Source organism: Asterias amurensis, chromosome 9, assembly GCF_032118995.1.
Source record: "Asterias amurensis chromosome 9, ASM3211899v1".
In the NCBI taxonomy this organism is placed as follows: domain Eukaryota; kingdom Metazoa; phylum Echinodermata; class Asteroidea; order Forcipulatida; family Asteriidae; genus Asterias; species Asterias amurensis.
The window spans coordinates 16,045,249-16,063,699 of NC_092656.1; the positions used below are offsets into that span (position 1 = coordinate 16,045,249).

Consider the following 18,451-nt stretch of genomic DNA (forward strand, 5'->3'; position numbering starts at 1 on the left):
CACATAAGCCAGCTCAGTGTATATAAACAGAGCTTCAGTGTGCATTAACCAAAGGTTTATGCACACCCACGTGATGCACTCTCCACCAATAGGAGTAGAGAAACTGTCTGGGGTATTTATATGTTGTTGTGAATAGTAGTAAGGGACACAACTGGTTCACCAAACAGGTAGAGCACGGTTCATACTTCCTGCTAATGCGAATCAAGTTTTCAAGTCAAGGTGCTGTTTTCGCAGCGAAAGTTTCGCAGCGAAAGTTTCGCAGCGAAAGTTTCGCAGCGAAAGTTTCGCAGCGAAAGTTTCGCAAGAGTTGAGCACAAGTCAACTGAAGCAAATTATATGTTGTGAATATGTGTCGTCAAATTCATTGCAATGGCATAAGCAGGAATTAAATACCTCAGTGTACAGTTTCCAGTCATGATTGGTCAAAACCCGATCATGTATTATTGGATGATAAGGACCGGCTTTGGGAAAACAGTAAATAAAATCGCCCCTAAACCAGCATACATTGTGTACAAATAGTTTGCGCTATGCACTGTATCGCATGCTTATTCATCATAGTTTCATAGCAACTTCGCACACATGCGCGTACACGCTGAAAATGTATCAATTTTGATGTAACAGGTGCGCACGTATAAACTCATTTGTCCATATGGTCTTGTTTACAGGGAAATGCTACATGGGCGCTGAGCTCATACGCGCGATTTAATGCACAAACAGCTATCGTTGAATCATTTACCTCCTTTGACCCCAGTGAAGGCGCTTAACAGACCATCAGAGATGCCAACATTGAATTTAAAAAAAAGAGTAGCATCTCCCAAAAGTTAAGGGCGAGCGCAGCTGGGGCTCCCTAAACCGATCTTTCTTATGATTACTCTCTACAGAGCTAATTAGCTCATTTTCAGGCATTTTTGTGAAATAACAATTACCTGTATGCATCAACAGAACAGCTACAAATGTTTATAATGGCCAGTGAAAAAAAAACTTGAAAAAAACACTGATTTCCCTCATCTTCTGACTTTGTTTCAAAAATAAATGTAACATAAAAAAGGGTGGCCTTAATTAAATGTTTTTGTTTTAATGATCAGAAATGCAACAACAGGCTATTGGGAGAGAGAGAGAAGAAAAAAAAACGAGGACAAAAGAACGTGTCCGGATTTTGGGCGAAAAATACGTGTCCGTATTTTGGGCATTGTCTGGAAATCGACGCTACAATTACTGGTGGGAAAACATGGAAACTGTCTAGCTTAGACCTCACAGGCCACTCAGTTGAAGGTATTTTTGTTCAGAAGGTCTCCTTTTTTTGTCGCCATTAATTTCGTACTTTTTTTGCCAAGCTTCGATGAAGCACATGTACAGACAGCGTGGGCACAAAAGTGGATTCATGAGAAATGAGGTTACTGTGACACGTTAGCTCACACACAACCTCAATCCCCACGCACTATTCTTGCAGCAATGCACTAGTGTAAAAAATGCACACTCAGCCGGCCAGCCAGCGGGGAGGGCACGCAACAATCATTACGTCGCGGAGACACGTACATTGTTCGAGTGAATTTGCCGCTATTATTCAACGCTGTGTCTAAAATTAAAAGTGTTTTTTTCTTTTCTGTTACAATTATTTTGATATTTTCTTATTTTTTATTTCCACTAATAGTTCATTCGTTGTTTGCATGTAGTGTACGATTTAATACATTTATATTGGGCGGCTTGTTTAGCGTGTTTTATTTAGTATTATCGTAGCGTCGTAGTCACGGCTCGAAATCGTATTTGCTACGCCCAAATCGTGTATGTTGGTATCTCTGGACCATTCTTTTAAAGAGTCAGTGGTCTCAAAGTATCAGTTTGTGATTAATGCACAATAGAGAAGGGAACCTACGAAAGCTAAAATGTTGCCCCTGATTATGTCGAGAAGGCGTCGGCTGAAGACATCCTCTCGCTCAACTGACTGACTGACTGATTATGTCTGGAAGTATCATTGAGAAAAAATCACAAAATTTGGAAAATTGTATCCGTTCGTTTCGTTAAAAAGGTATTTATTAATAGGAATAACAGTGTTCGGACCCGGTCTTCACTATGTTGGTGACTGGCGCTGTTAATAACGGACCTTGCCTTGGTCCGTTAACAGCGCCAGCCACCAACCCGGTCATTACTACGCAATGAAGACCGAGTCGCACTGTTATTTCCCAAGTATGAACCGAGCTGACGTATTAGGCTAAGTAAACCCAACGTATAGGCCTGTAGGGCCCCGGGCCAGTTTATCCGCAAAATTTCGCACTGACGCTCACCTTTCTCTGCTTACTGTGCTAGTGTCAAATATCTGGCGAACTTGCAAATAAGCGAGGATATAAACACGCTCAAGCATACATTCCCTGCTAGCTGTAAAATACACTTAACGTAAGCGCATAATTGCCTGCTTCCGTAAGCGCCGATTCTTCCCTTATGGTAAGCAGAGCCATGTATCAATATAGAATCACTTCACTCATTCTGAATACTATTGCTGATTCGTAAACCATTTTGCTTGATCGTTAGTTTTACTCATTACACAGATGCTTGTTGAATGTAGAATTGGGTCCTAGAATTGTAAAGGTAATTACAATCAACAATACATCCATGTCATTCAATGTTTCACCACAACACATATGAACGATAGTACCATTTAAATTTTTCACTAATAAAAAAATGTGAATGAATCAATTTGTGTACTAAGAATCACTTCGCTGATTTGGAATCAGTTCGCTTAGTCTGAATTATGTCGCTTATTTGGAAATCATTCGCTTATTCTGAATCATTTTTTGTCATTTTGCAACCATTTCGCCTTAGTAACGATTTCGCTCATCTTTCATTCGTAACCATTACGCTTGTTGATAAAGATCGTGAAAATTGTTAACTAATAATAGGAATAATAAAACAGTATCGCAATATGAATCGGCATTCCTCAAAATGAAAAGCATTACAAGAAAACAAAAACTTAAAGGCCTATATTCCCCAATAAATTCCAAAACAAATAATTATAAAATTAGGCCATACCAGCTGTTACCTTAATGAAACCAATAAAAATACTTACTACAAACAACTATAAAGCCTAAAGGATCTGAAAAATTACTCTTTCAAATTACACTAAAAAGTTAAAATTACATCTTTATGATTCACCACAAGATTGATGCATTGATAGTAGGCCTACTACCATTTCGATGGTCATTTATAAAATGTGTATGCCGTGTAAACTTCCAAATCTCAGGCAGGTGTATTCGTCCATGCATGGTCTACTTTTACTCGTAGTCGTACGTGTACATGATGCCTTTTACTCGTAGTCGTACGTGTACATGATGCCTTTTACTCGTAGTCGTACGTGTACATGATGCCTTTTACTCGTAGTCGTACGTGTACATGATGCCTTTTACTCGTAGTCGTACGTGTACATGATGCCTTTTACTCGTAGTCGTACGTGTACATGATGCCTTTTACTCGTAGTCGTACGTGTACATGATGCCTTTTACTCGTAGTCGTACGTGTACATGATGCCTTTTACTCGTAGTCGTACGTGTACATGATGCCTTTTACTCGTAGTCGTACGTGTACATGATGCCTTTTACTCGTAGTCGTACGTGTACATGATGCCTTTTACTCGTAGTCGTACGTGTACATGATGCCTTTTACTCGTAGTCGTACGTGTACATGATGCCTTTTACTCGTAGTCGTACGTGTACATGATGCCTTTTACTCGTAGTCGTACGTGTACATGATGCCTTTTACTCGTAGTCGTACGTGTACATGATGCCTTTTACTCGTAGTCGTACGTGTACATGATGCCTTTTACTCGTAGTCGTACGTGTACATGATGCCTTTTACTCGTAGTCGTACGTGTACATGATGCCTTTTACTCGTAGTCGTACGTGTACATGATGCCTTTTACTCGTAGTCGTACGTGTACATGATGCCTTTTACTCGTAGTCGTACGTGTACATGATGCCTTTTACTCGTAGTCGTACGTGTACATGATGCCTTTTACTCGTAGTCGTACGTGTACATGATGCCTTTTACTCGTAGTCGTACGTGTACATGATGCCTTTTACTCGTAGTCGTACGTGTACATGATGCCTTTTACTCGTAGTCGTACGTGTACATGATGCCTTTTACTCGTAGTCGTACGTGTACATGATGCCTTTTACTCGTAGTCGTACGTGTACATGATGCCTTTTACTCGTAGTCGTACGTGTACATGATGCCTTTGATCGAAGCCAAATAAGTAAAGAAACAAGTTTTTATGTTTCACATAGGTTTGTCTTCAGTGGTAAGGTTTAGAAAGAAAAGGCTGGCATTTTGTGTTGTTTGACAACATACATTGAGCGAAAAACTGCAAAATAGCGCTATTTATTAGCGAAAAGGTGGTTGCTCCATGTTTCTACCTCGTACGTTGCTTATGAGTCAACTCGGTCCCAAGTCAACTCGGTCCCAGTCAACTCGGTCCCAAGTCAACTCGGTCCCAAGTCAACTCGGTCCCAAGTCAACTCATATTCCCAAGTCAACTCGGTCCGTATGGTTGACGGGAAATAATTGAATTGGAAAAAAAAAATACTGTCCTTTGACTTTGTACATAAAATGGGATAAGTGTGCACCAATGTTCGGGGTATAATATTCGATGCCTTCAATAGCGACCCATTTGTTTCTATATTCAATATTCCCTTTTGAAAATTACCGATTGTGTTGGCCAATAAATTTCAACTAAAAAAAAGATCTTCAAAATGTCTCTTTGCTTTCAACCAGTCTGTATGGCTCTCAACAATTCATTAACTGACAAACATTAACAATTGAATCCTCTTTGATTTCTTTTCAAGTAACTTACATTTAAAAATTAAATAAAAACCAAAATCTACTAATTAAAAAACGAAAACTATTAAGGAAAATAGTGTTGTTTGGTCGAAAATAAATAACAAATATAATATTGTTCAATTATAACTTAGGTTGCGGTCCCTCCCCGCTTCCCTGCCTTGGGACCGAGTTGTCTTGGGACCGAGTTGACTTGGGACTGAGTTGACTTGGGACCAAGATGACTTGGGACCGAGTTGACTGGGACCGAGTTGGCTTGGGACCGAGTTGACCGGTACCCTACGTAATACATCGAAGAACCATATATTATGTACATGTACGTAGAACCGTAGAACTTCCTCCATAGTGCGTGCTGCGCGAGTACAAAATCAGGATCGTTTTATTTTCCAGGAAAGAAGCTTTTAATGAGCCAAGATTTGAAAAAATAAGAGCATGTTGTACCGATTGTTTTAATGTAGGTACATATTTCTTATTGTAAAAAAAATGTTAAATGTATGAGTTATTATATTGATTTCGTCGAGATTCCCGGAGGATACGAACTCTGATCACTTGGGTAATAGCAACCGCGTTTAACCGCGGCCCCATCGGATCATCAACACAGAGGCTGTGATTTTATTCCTTATAATAATTGTATAAATTTATGAAAAATACTTTCAAGATAACGTGACACAAAAAATTACTTCATTTTGCACATCTTCAATACCAAGAGAATCAAAATATGAAGAAAAAAAAAATGAAAAATCGGACGTTTATTTTGGGAGATATGCTGTTAACAAGATTGCCTAACTAAATATTCATATCATTAATAACTCAGCTAATTGATTAAGAGATTAAAAAACGTACGTAGAAAAACTAAGTTACGTACTAAGCTTCGATTTAACAAAGAACTCAAGTCTGTCATTTCTACCGTTTCTAAGATTACGTCGCCACAAAATTACGTGCGTTAAACCTATGGCGGTAGGTCGGAACAGCTAAAAATACATGCTGGAAATTACTGAGTTAGAAATTAAAATGAATAGATTTGCACGGTCTTGTCACATATAATTATTACAGTATTGGCCTAGACAGGTAGACTACACGTATATTTAAATGTTATTAGTAGGCCAGCCAAAGTGTGAAAGTACACTTTGGACGGCATAGTTTGTTAATGGCTGGCATCCATGCTAGATGTATGGATCATGGGCTCAAGAAGACGATTAGGGTGGATACCAAGCTTGATTTTGAATTTTTAGGTCATTTTGGGGTCAAAAGGTCAAAAAAAGTCAAAAATCAATATTTTCAAAATTTGTGTCAAATTTAATCACATTCGATAGATCTATCCATAAAATGTATTTTTAACTTTATGTTGATACTACAAACCTATGTAATCAACGTATAAACTTTGACTCGTACACAAATGTATAGCAAAACGAAGTGTAAAAGTGTAATTATCTTAAAAAGGGTACATTTGGAGTACACCAATTGTTTTTGCACTCCCCATCCTCATTGGTGCATATATTGGTTTCAAACAACTTTTTTGAAAGGTAAATATATCCAGGCAGTTTTTGAGAAAGAAAAAAAAATTCAAATACCACCTTCATGTGGGGTCTTAACGACTCATTTTAAGGTCAAAATTTCAAATAAGGCAAAAATTTTGCATTTTTGAAATTTTCACAAAATTTGACCCCAAGTGATAGATCTGTCCATAAAATGTATTTTTAAGTTAATGTTGATATGACAAACGTATGTAATTAACGGATAAACTTTTACCTTGTACACAAACACAATCTTGAAAAGTGTACAGTGTATGAGGGGCCGTTTATGACTAAATGAGCAAACCCATATAAGAGCAAAACCATATATATAGGAGCAAACCCATATATATAGGAGCAAAACCAATATATATAAGAGCAAAACCATATATATAGGAGCAAACCAATAGGAGCAAAACCATATATATAGGAGCAAAACCATATATATAGGAGCAAAACCATACATAATAGGAGCAAAACCATGTATATAAGAGCAAACCCATATAAATATAAGAGCAAAACCATATACATTACGTGTCCAGCCCTCTAAAACCCGACCCGACCAAACCTTGTATCTGGTCGGGTCGCATACTTTTGGAGGTTTTTAAAGTGAGAAAAATCAGCTGGGAGTTGGGGGATTAAGATTGTTATCACCACTAATCCGATAAGGTTTGACAAAGCCATCCTGCCTGAAGGAATCCATGTGGATTTATTTCAATTGAAGACTAAGATATTGATTGTTACAATATTTAAAATGATTAAAATTGTAAAAAGTTAATTGGTTTTCTTTTTTGAATGGTAAAAATCCATCCATGAATAGCAAAGAACGGTTAGTGTTTGTGTCGACTTTCGTTCCGGCGGCTGCGCCGTGCGTGCGCACTAATACTGTTTTATAGATAAAGTAGTGCTGATAGGCCCTGTCCATGACAAACATGCATGTGAACGTTTTCAAGGGAAACTTGTTCTTTCAATTAATTTTATAAAATAAAACATCGGGAAGAAATTCTATGAGTGACAAATAACTTGTCTTTTTAACCGCTGCACTGGCCCTCGAACGTCAGCAAACACGCATAGAAATAGCACCAGATTTCACGCACAACAGCAGCTTTCAAGTCCGCTAGTCGTTGTTCTTTGAGTGCGACACAAAAATACAAGAAACATTGAACGCTAGAGGGCATTTCAGAACAACGCGATAGCATGAGATTAAACGCCCTCTATTGGTAAAATTACGCAAACTAGAAACACACACGCCTTGAAAAAACGACTTGACGTGTCTGCACATGCTCCCCCACGATGCATGCATAATAGTATATGTACATAACGTACATAACGTACATCATGTACAGCATAGTCGTCGCGCACATGGATATATCTTTCTGTCAACATCGTGTCAAAACGGAGCAGTTGCGTGGGAATTTTCGCGTCTCTACGATAAACTACACAACCAGCATGACCAATAGTAGCCGTATGAACAAAAATATTATTTCATTGTGTGTTGTAAGATTTGTTCATTTTGTTTATTTTGTTCAGTTAGATGAATGCTTTCTTTTTCTGTGGGTTAGTTTTTAGTGCATATTGGGTATAAATACGATAGTTAGGAGGCAATCGATTGAAAATTGAAATCGACAAATTGGAAGAACTAGTTTTTTGTTTTTTGTTTTTTTTTCAAATTGCCGTCGGTCCCTTCGCAACTTTTTTATGATTGCCTTGATGCCCTTTGAAATTTTTGAAAATTGCCTTGGTGCCCTAAATTTTTACACACAAAAAAGGCAAAAAACAACTAAAGTTACTATAGGCTGTACTTAGTTGCGATAACGTAACCGTTACGTTATCGCAACTAGGCTGTACTAGGTTTGCCCTAAGACTTTAACCCGCTTCGCAAATTAATGTGACTGCAATTTAAGCGATTTTTTGATTTTGCTATACAACAAAAAATTGCGTTACAGTTTTGCTACGCAGAAATACTGGGCAAACTTAGTTTCATAAGACATGTGCACCCATATATATAAGACATAAAAGTCTCATACAAAGGACGTCAACAGCCGTCAAAGGTTAAAATCGGGACTGAAAATCATCGAGCTGTAATGAAATTCAGCCTTGGTCTTGCACTTGGTAATCATTGCGCGTTTCGCTGGGAAAGGGAGAGGGTGACCGATGCGTCGCGACGGCGTGACTGACCGACGCTAGCACTCGGGCTAGCTGGAAATGGGCTGCCAATCCGATCTGATCGGTATGCAAACATTATATTAAATCTTGATGGACATTTAAATTAAGCTTGGGCAATATCGATTTATTTTATTCACGATATATTGCCGACAATATATCGCGATATTCGATATAATCGCGATTAATTAAATTTGACATCATCAGTCTTCTAACTCCAAGTGAAAGTTGTAGAAGAGACAGTCATAGCATAAGAGAGGTGTTCTAATGACCTATTCTTCTGGTTTACTCCAAACCTATGGGGTGCAAGATGTCTCAGCTAGCAAATACATCGCGATATTTAATCGATATCGCGATATATCGCAATTATCGCGATATATCGCGACATATCAATATTTCGATTAAAACCAAATCCATCCGATATCGAAATAGTTTCCAAATTAATATCGCGATATTCGATAATATCGTGATATTGCCCAAGCTTAATTGAAATGTTACACTACACACTGATCTTCGATGACTTCAACTGGCCCCATTTGTTTTGAGTTTTTCCTGTTTTCACGGCAAACAAGAAAGTATGGTTTCCCGGTGAACCCATACATGGAAGAAACATCTGCAGTGACTACAAGTGTTCTTTGAGACTCTGTGTATGACTCTATAGCCAGCAGTTGTCTTCGTTTTATTCAAAATATTTGTTAATGAAATTAAAAAAATTACCATGGTAATTTGCAAAAAATAACAAAAATAACAAATTTAATAAAAAAAGTGAATAATCATTGGTTTTCAAATCTGATTTTTATTTAGTTTTTTTTTCCCTTTTTTTGTTAAATTTAAAATAAAGCGTATATATAAACAGTGATAATTGAATCAACAAGCTGATGTTTAAATTTTAATATTAATAATAATATTGATATGAGGGTTAAAAAGTAAAAATCTCCAAAAATATTAGAAAATGATATAAGGCACATGGCTTCTTTAAGCCTCTGTATTTTTTTTTCAGAATGCTCAGCAAAATATTCAGTCACATGATTTGATCATCATGAATTGTGAATTGAAATAGTGTTTGATTAAATACTTTTTTGGGTGGGCAAATATTTTTATTTGGCCTTAACATTATGACATATCAAATAACCAGTGGAGCTTAACATGTTTCTAAGTTTTGGTCAAGGGAGAGGAGACTCTTTGCTTGGCAAATAAAACCACAGTTTTTTTATCTAGGAACTGTTTACATCGCGCACAGAGAGGTAAAAGATATGCCACGATTTTAGGGACACCTTGAAAACAGGACCTACTACAATACAAAAGTTACAAAGCAAGAAAAACAGTGAGGGCACGAAATTACAAAACAACCCTATATGATGTAAGGGCCAGGATCAACAGGTATTTTATTGAATATTCAGAAGCTAGTATGCCGTGCAAAATAAATAAAAAATCTCATTCAATTACATTAAACAAATTAATTACAACTTAAGTCACGCCGTCGCGACGTGTCGGTCACCCTCTCCCTTTCCTAGCGAAACGTGCGCTACCAAGTGCTAGACCAAGGCTGAATTTACGGCTCGGTGATTTTCGTTCTCGATTTTAACCTTTGACGGCTGTTGACGTCCTTTGTATGAGACTTTTATGTCTTTATATGGGTGCACATGTCTTATATATATGAAACTACGTCCAATATAGAGGGCGCTGTTAAATATATTTGTGTTTGTCTTTTATATTTGAGTTTTTGATCCTTTATATTTATTTTTGCATCTATTATATATTTGCCGTTGATCTTTATATATATTTTCGGTGGTCTTTTATATAAATTGTTTGCTCCTATATATATGCGTTTGCTCTTAAATATATGGGTTTGCTCCTATATATATGGTTTTGCTCCTATGGTTTTGCTCTTATACATGTATATATGGTTTTGCTCTTATATATATATATATATGGTTTTGCTTTTATATATATGGTTTTGCTCCTATATATATGGTTTTGCTCCTATGGTTTTGCTCTTATACATGTATATATGGTTTTGCTCTTATATATATATATATATGGTTTTGCTTTTATATATATGGTTTTGCTCCTATATATATGGTTTTGCTCCTATGGTTTTGCTCTTATACATGTATATATGGTTTTGCTCTTATATATATATATATATGGTTTTGCTTTTATATATATGGTTTTGCTCCTATATATATGGTTTTGCTCCTATATATATGGTTTTGCTCCTATATATATGGTTTTGCTTTTATATATATGGGTTTGCTCCTATATACATGTATATGGTTTTGCTCTTTTATATATGGTTTTGCTCATGTAGTCATAAACGGCCCCTCATAACATTGTGAGTATACCCACATTTTTTGCACTCCCTATTTCAATGGTATATATATATTTTAAACAACTCTTTTTTTGAAAGGTAAATGTTCCCAGGCATTTAAAAAAAAAAAAAAAAATCAAATACCACCTTCATGTAAGGTCATATTGAGGTCAAAAAGTGCCAAAAATGTCAAATTTTTTCCCCCAAGTTTTACCCCAGTCGGCAGATCTATCCATAAAACGTATTTTCATCATCATAATGACATTCCAAGTCTGTGAAATTAAGAGTTAATATTTTGTTTTGTACACAAATTTGTAGGAAAATTAAATCTAAAGGTGCGATTTTCTCCTAAAGTGCATATCCTGAGCATACCAAATGTTTGTTTGCACACCCTATAGATCCCAGCACTGCATAATAACAGTTATTAAAAAAACTGCCTATACCAAGGCAGTTTTTAGTTTAAAAAAAATCATATTACACCTTCCGCATTGGTAAATTGAAACAAGAAATGCGTATGCTGATTCATGCAATTAGTTTGATATAGTAGTTGTATAGTTTGACGTGCTCAAAAACTGCATGTCTGATATCAAAGTTATTTTTGCTCCCAATCTTCCCAAGTACATGTACGCAGTTAAATACTCAACTTTTATTAGTGAATTAACAAAGTTGAACATTCTTTTTTGCAGTAAAATGTTGTTTTATCCTAGTTAGGCCTATACATTGTATTGTAGCTACGATGGGGGTATGGGGTATTGTGCAGTGATACATTGTACACATGTATACTTTCTTATCAACTCCAGAGCTACATATAAACCAGGCACACCAAAACCACTACAGCTTGACATACTTTTATGCCAAGTTTCTTTGATGAAAGAATTCTCACCACTCTTCAGGCACTAGCAGACCGCAATGACACTCTCATCACTTTGATCAATCACTTTGTGGACATAACACCCCAGCAGGCACAAGATGGTCATAGTAACGTTAAACCGACGTCAAATCCCGACGTTGGATGACGGTCGGCTCATGGTTCTATGTGAAAGTTTGTAGGACGTCTGTTACCGACCATGATACAACGTAATTTTTCCGACCACAAACCGACGTCGACAGACGGTCAATAAATGAACGTCATTTAGACGTCGGCAATTTTCCCAAAACATGACGTCAAATGCCGACGTCGGATGATGGTCGGCTGATGGTTCTATGTGAAAGTTTGTAGGACGTCTGTTACCGACCATGATACAACGTAATTTTTTCCGACCACAAACCGACCATGATACAACGTAATTTTTTCCGATCACAAACTGACGTCGGCATATTGTCAATTAATGACATCGTTTAGACGTCATTAGAATACCCCAAACTTGACATTACATTAACATTTTATGTTTATTATGTATTAATTAGTTTATTTTTAATTATCAACATTATCAATTAATACAATGCACACATACGATCCGCTTGACCTCCCTTCGTCGACCTCTAGTCACCGCACCTATATACTATTCAATGGTACAGCATGTGTTTATATACCGATCGGTTTCAAGAATTTTGCATTCATGGGTGTTATAGATTGTAATTAAAACTTTGTAGTTTTAATTAATATTTTGGAATTAAGCTGTCAAATTTAGTTCACACATTTAATTTATCACAAAATCTATTGATATTTAACACAAACAAAACAAAACATGTGTTTGTAGTATCTAATTACCGATTAATTTGTTGTATAATTGTTGCAGTATGTAACCACATCTAAGTCTGACCTCAAAATTTGCATTATATGCAAACGATGTCGTGACGGTAAATTGCCGTCACAAGCGGACCGTAATATGACGAAATACTGATGTACATATTATGACGTCGTAATGACGTCACAGGTTGACCAAAATATAATGACGCTACCTGGTTATAATACAAACAATAAAATGACGTTTGTTTATGGTCGGCTTGTGGTAATACAATTATGGTTATACAAAGGGACATACAAACGACGTCTATGCAACGTCTGCTCAGTGACGTTACTATCTGGTTAAAATACAAACATTAATGCGACGTCTTATTATGGTCAGACTGTTGTAATAAAACGATGGTTAGACTATGACAATAAAATTACGTCTGAACAACGTCTGGTCAATGATGTTACTATTAGGTTATAAATCTACCTAAAATGTAATGTTCATTTTCGGTTACATTTTAGTTATCATAGTCATGACCATCTTACGACGTCCATACAACGTTATTAATTTACGTTTGATTCTTGTCGCCAATCTGACGTTGTATTTTAGTCACTTTTTGGTAATCTGACGTCGCGACTCAAAATCAACCATAATATGACGTCAGAAAGACGTCGTGTGCCTGCTGGGACAGGTCAGAAACATACCACCACCACAGTTGCCCGGCCACTATACACATGAGGAAGAAATGAACTTAAATGGGCAAGTCCAAAGTTTGAGATTTAAAAAAATGTCAGGGGAGGACTACGTCTGCTTCAACTTTCTGAAGGATTGCCAACACATGAAAAGTACTGGGCTTGGTTAGGCCTACTTGTGGACAGAGGCAGGTGTTAATGAAGCCAATAATTTATGTCTGAGCTCATGCTTCGAGGCAAAGCCTACTTCCTGTGAGGCTCTGTGGCACATTAAACGGTCTGTGCTTGAATCTTGGTTGGTTAAAATTGTTTAAACAAGAATATTTGGAAGTTGATAAACTTGCCCAAAGTGTGGTTAAGCAGTTCAATTAGAGGGGCGGCAATCACACAGCAGAATTCTCCAAAGCACAGTAGGCCAGCTGTCAGATTTTCTAAGGAGTGACAATGGTCATGAGCTCATAAACAAATTCAACAAGCACTCTAGAAATCCAACTCCCAACAGTGGTCTCATTACATTGAGATGGTGGAGATTGAGATCCACAATACTCGGAAAGACAGATACTTGATCACCAATCTGGGAGCTTTTTCCACAATGCTGCCGTCCCAATCATCTACATGTACATGTATGACCACAGTAACTTTGATCATTAGGAATGTGTTCATCTGGCAGATATGAAACTCCTCAAGAAGACAGAGATGTTGATGATGTTTACAAGCTTTCATAACAAACAGTAAGATTTGATGTGTTCCGACTAAACCCAACCTTGGTGAAGAAGATGACACAGACTCTGATATTGTTAGAGAGATACCACTGGTATCTTTGACAACCAAAGACATGCACCAGTTGATGTGGTAAGTGATCTTCTATCAACTCCAGACCATGGAACGCAGTATATAATGACCATCTGGAAGCACCGTCTGCTTCAAGAAACTCTTGGTTTTAGTGACCCAAAAATATTGCGCAAAAACTTTCTCTGATCTGTACAGTATTATTGTTTCAACCAAACGAATTATGTACGGTACAAAAGCCTATCAAAACGATTGCTCAATGCTGCCACTGCTCAATGCTCAATTGCTCAATGCTGCCACTGGAACCTACAACGTGGTCTTGATCGCTAGATTGGAGATGGCTCCACCAAGGCAGTGACACAGCCAAAGAGAATGGGAAAGAAAAAGCCAATTCGAAAGTTCATCGATAGACCCGGGTTCCACTCCTACACATCAGGTATGGGCTATTGAACAAAGCTAATCTCAAGTTCTTGTCAGACGTTTTCGTAGAGAAGGGCAAGGGTCTACTGGAAAGATGAGAAATAGTACAGGCAGGGGTTCCTTAATGTTACGGAAGCCATGGTCCTTTTAGGAGAGAACACGTTTTGAGGACACCTTAGCAGGCTGACACCCGTAGGCTGACAAACTGTTCTGCGTGAATAGCATACAAGTACCTTTTTTTTTTTTTACCACATAAGAAAGTTTGATATGATTTTTTTTGTATGCCTTGGTAATACTAACCTTTCAAAAAAAGTTGTTACATGTATCAAACAATTATATGCATTGCTGGGATAGGAAGTGCAAAACACTGTATTATGCTCAAGATACGCACTTTTTGAGAAAATTGCAATTTAAGATTCAATTTTCCTATACGTTTGTGTACAAGACAAAAGATTAACTCACAATTTTACAGAAATGGCATGTCAGTTTGATGATGAAACTATATTTTATGGATAGATCTGCCGCCTGGGGTAAAATTTGGGGAAAAAAATCAAAATAATTAAATTTTGACATTTTTGGCACTTTTTGACCTCAATATGACCTTACATGAAGGTGGTATTTGATTTTTTTTTTTCTTCAAAAACTGCCTGGGTACATTCACCTTTCAAAAAAAGTTGTTTGAAACATATATATATGCACCATTGAGATGGGGAGTGCTAAAAATGCTGGTATACTCAAAATGTACACTTTTCAAGATAATCACACTATACGTTTGTGTACAAGGTCAAAGTTTATCGATTAGTTACATATGTTTGTCATATCAACACTAACCTAAAAATACATTTTATGGATAGATCTATCACTTGGGGTCAAATTTTGTGAAAATTTCAAAAATGCAAATTTTGTGCCTTATTTGAAATTTTGACCTTAAAATGAGTCGTTAAGACCCCACATGAAGGTGGTATTTGAATTATTATTTTTTTCTAAAAAAAGTTGTTTGAAACCAATATATGCACCAATGAGGATGGGGAGTGCAAAAACAATTGGTGTACTCCAAATGTACCCTTTTCAAGATAATCACACTTTTACACTTCGTTTTGCTTTACATTTGTGTACAAGGTCAAAGTTTATACGTTAATTACATAGGTTTGTAGTATCAACATAAAGTTAAAAATACATTTTATGGATAGATCTATCGAATGTGATTAAATTTGACACAAATTTTGAAAATATTGATTTTTGACCTTTTTTGACCTTTTGACCCCAAAATGACCTTAAGATTCAAAATCAAGCTGGGCATCCACCCTAATCGTCTTCTCTAGCCCATGATCCATGCATCTAGCATGGATGCCAGCCATTAACAAACTATGCCGTGTTTTTTATTTCTAGAGCACTTTTTAAAGTTTGGCTGGTCTACTATGTCAGCAGTGTCTTAGCCAGGAATTTGGAAAGTGGGAGTGCAAACTGGAAAAGTGGGAGTGCAACCTAAAATCACTACAAAAAAATTGAAACATTGTGTGCGTAGCACACAACATGAGCGCACAGCGCGAAGTCTGTCTCGCCGGGGTCCATGGCCCTCTTAAGGGGCCCTGGAAGCTCTGGCTTCATACTGTAGGTGCTCTCTGGTGGTTTCTGATGCATTTCTGGTACCTATTTCTCTGGTACAAGTAAACCATTTTGATTCAATTTTTAGTTTTCACTTGAAAATGAGAGGCTTTAAAACACAGATTGTAAAGATGAAAGACGTCCACTATTTTTGCCCCTTGTTTGCAATAATGATCTAACATTGTAACAAAGAAGAGGCAAACAACAAATAACACATGAATCATTTCTAACAGGTTACAACCAAGTCAACTTGATTTGTGTTTTTCAATAAAGACTTGCACAGTTCAATTTACAAGTCAATCCTTCGTTTTTGTGTCACTTTATAGTCACATGCCAGTTTGACCATGGAGGTATTTCTACCTCCATGGTTTGACAAGGTTTGTATTTGAACTTTAAAAAAATTCACAATATTAAACTCTATAAAATGTTTTCTGGTGCATTCTAAGGCCATTTCAGAGTAGTTACTTGTACTATGGAGCTTGGACCCATTTAGTCTGAAATAATGCAGTACAAGTTTGCTGTCCACAAAATATTTTTTGGGGTATGTGATACTCTTTATACATATTTTCTTTTAAAGGCTTAACAAAAAAATGAAGAGGTGATTTTTAAATATTCTTTATTGAAGAAATTAAGAGTTATCATTTACCAATGTTAATTTTCTATCAATTTTTGTCTTGTTTTTGTATTTATTTTAAACAAACAGATTAATTAATGTAAAATAATGATTCACACAAATATTTGCAACCAATCAAAATGCCAAAAGTGATTTACATGTATCATAATTGTTTGCTTTATTTTATCTGACTGATCATGGTAATTAACAAACAGTTACAAAAGACAGTGCCAGTAAGTAATTCCATTGGGCAATTAAACGTGCGTGCATTGAAAAATAAATTTGGGGAGGTTTTAGTGAGGAGAAAACAGCAAAACCAACTTGAGATTTGAAACTTGAGAAATATCATGAACCAGTTGTTGAACCTATGCAGATGGTACGAACGACGATCGTCACAACTATTGTTGCTTAGCTATGCTGTTTTAATACAGAGAATAGAGGCTCAAACATTCGAGCGGAAAAAACCATCGTTTTGACAACTGTATTTTTTTTTTTAACACCCAAGAGATGCAAACAATGAAATCCAAAAAAGTGTTGTTGTTTCAAACAAACTCTACGACGTACGACGTGCCCTTGAATTTCTAGCAGGAAAAAAACATCGTCATGTTTGCTGCCGTCGAGTTGGCGAAAAACTGCGGAACCAATCTACAAAGCAACTGCAGAATGTATGCGGTATAAGGTGCATTGCACTGCACCGCGTGTCACTCATTTGCCCATACTGACGTCATAGTAGAAAAATCTAGAGCGCGATGGTTTATGGGATCGTGGAGATGAGATTGGTACCTAAAATAATCTGAACGAAAATGCCTGTGAAAATGCCCGCTATCATACCACGCCTGCATGGAATTCATGGTGCCTGCTGATGACGGTCAATGACGATGACTGACCATTAAAACAAAGTCTTGCTCATGCGTTGTGTATTGCACGTGCGTTGTGTAATGTGTGGTTTTATTGTGTTTTGTGTGGTTGCGGCAACTTCGAGTGATTTGTTTTTATGGTTGCGTTGTTGAAAGTTTGATTCAATTCAAAAAGAAGAAGGAAAAATGGTAAAACCAAATTTAATTTTACTCACTGCTGTTTTTAAACTTTCCAACACAAACAATGATAATAAAGTTCAGTAATTTTCACTGAAATTATTAGACAGCACGGCTTCAACCAAGCCGTGCATCAAAATTATGTCTGTGATTTCAGCCCAACTGGCCGTGCTAACACGGCCTGCACGGCTTGCTAGCTAACACGTTGTATGTCAGACAATTGCCTGGTGCTTTTGAAATTTGCGGTTTCCGCAGCGCACGCTTACGCCTCGTTTTGTCGTTTTACACACCCGCATCATCTTTCTTTCAAGCTGGGTATGGTTTGTATTACATGAACATAACAAACCATACCCAGCAATCACAATCACAATCACAATCACAATCACAATCACAATCACAATCACAATCACAATCACAATCACAATCACAATCACAATCACAATCACAATCACAATCACAATCACAATCACAATAATACACATGTTTTTTATATAGCGCTTTTTCACGGGGTGTCTCAAAGCGCTTCCGACATTATTACCCCTGGTCACTGGGCCTTAAATCATTCCTTAAATCATCTCAGCTCCCTGGGGAGTATACAGCCTGTGCAACAATTATATGCGCTACATGGCTAAACCAATCACAAGAACCATCTCTTCCCTCCCAGGTACCCATTTACCCCTGGGGATGGAGAGAAGCAATTATAGTTAAGTGTCTTGCTCAGGGACACAAGTGTCACGACCTGGATTTGAACCCACACTCTGCTGAACAGAAGCATCACAGCTTGAGTTCGGTGCTCTAATCCACTCGGCCACG

The 18,451-nt window shown here is 37.1% G+C and overlaps 1 protein-coding gene across 1 annotated transcript in view; it reads right to left on the reverse strand.

The window, feature by feature from the left end:
• Window positions 1-18,451, reverse strand: part of LOC139942319 (tetraspanin-36-like) — a 61,982-nt gene that overhangs the window by 25,918 nt on the left and 17,613 nt on the right. The window lies entirely within an intron of this gene.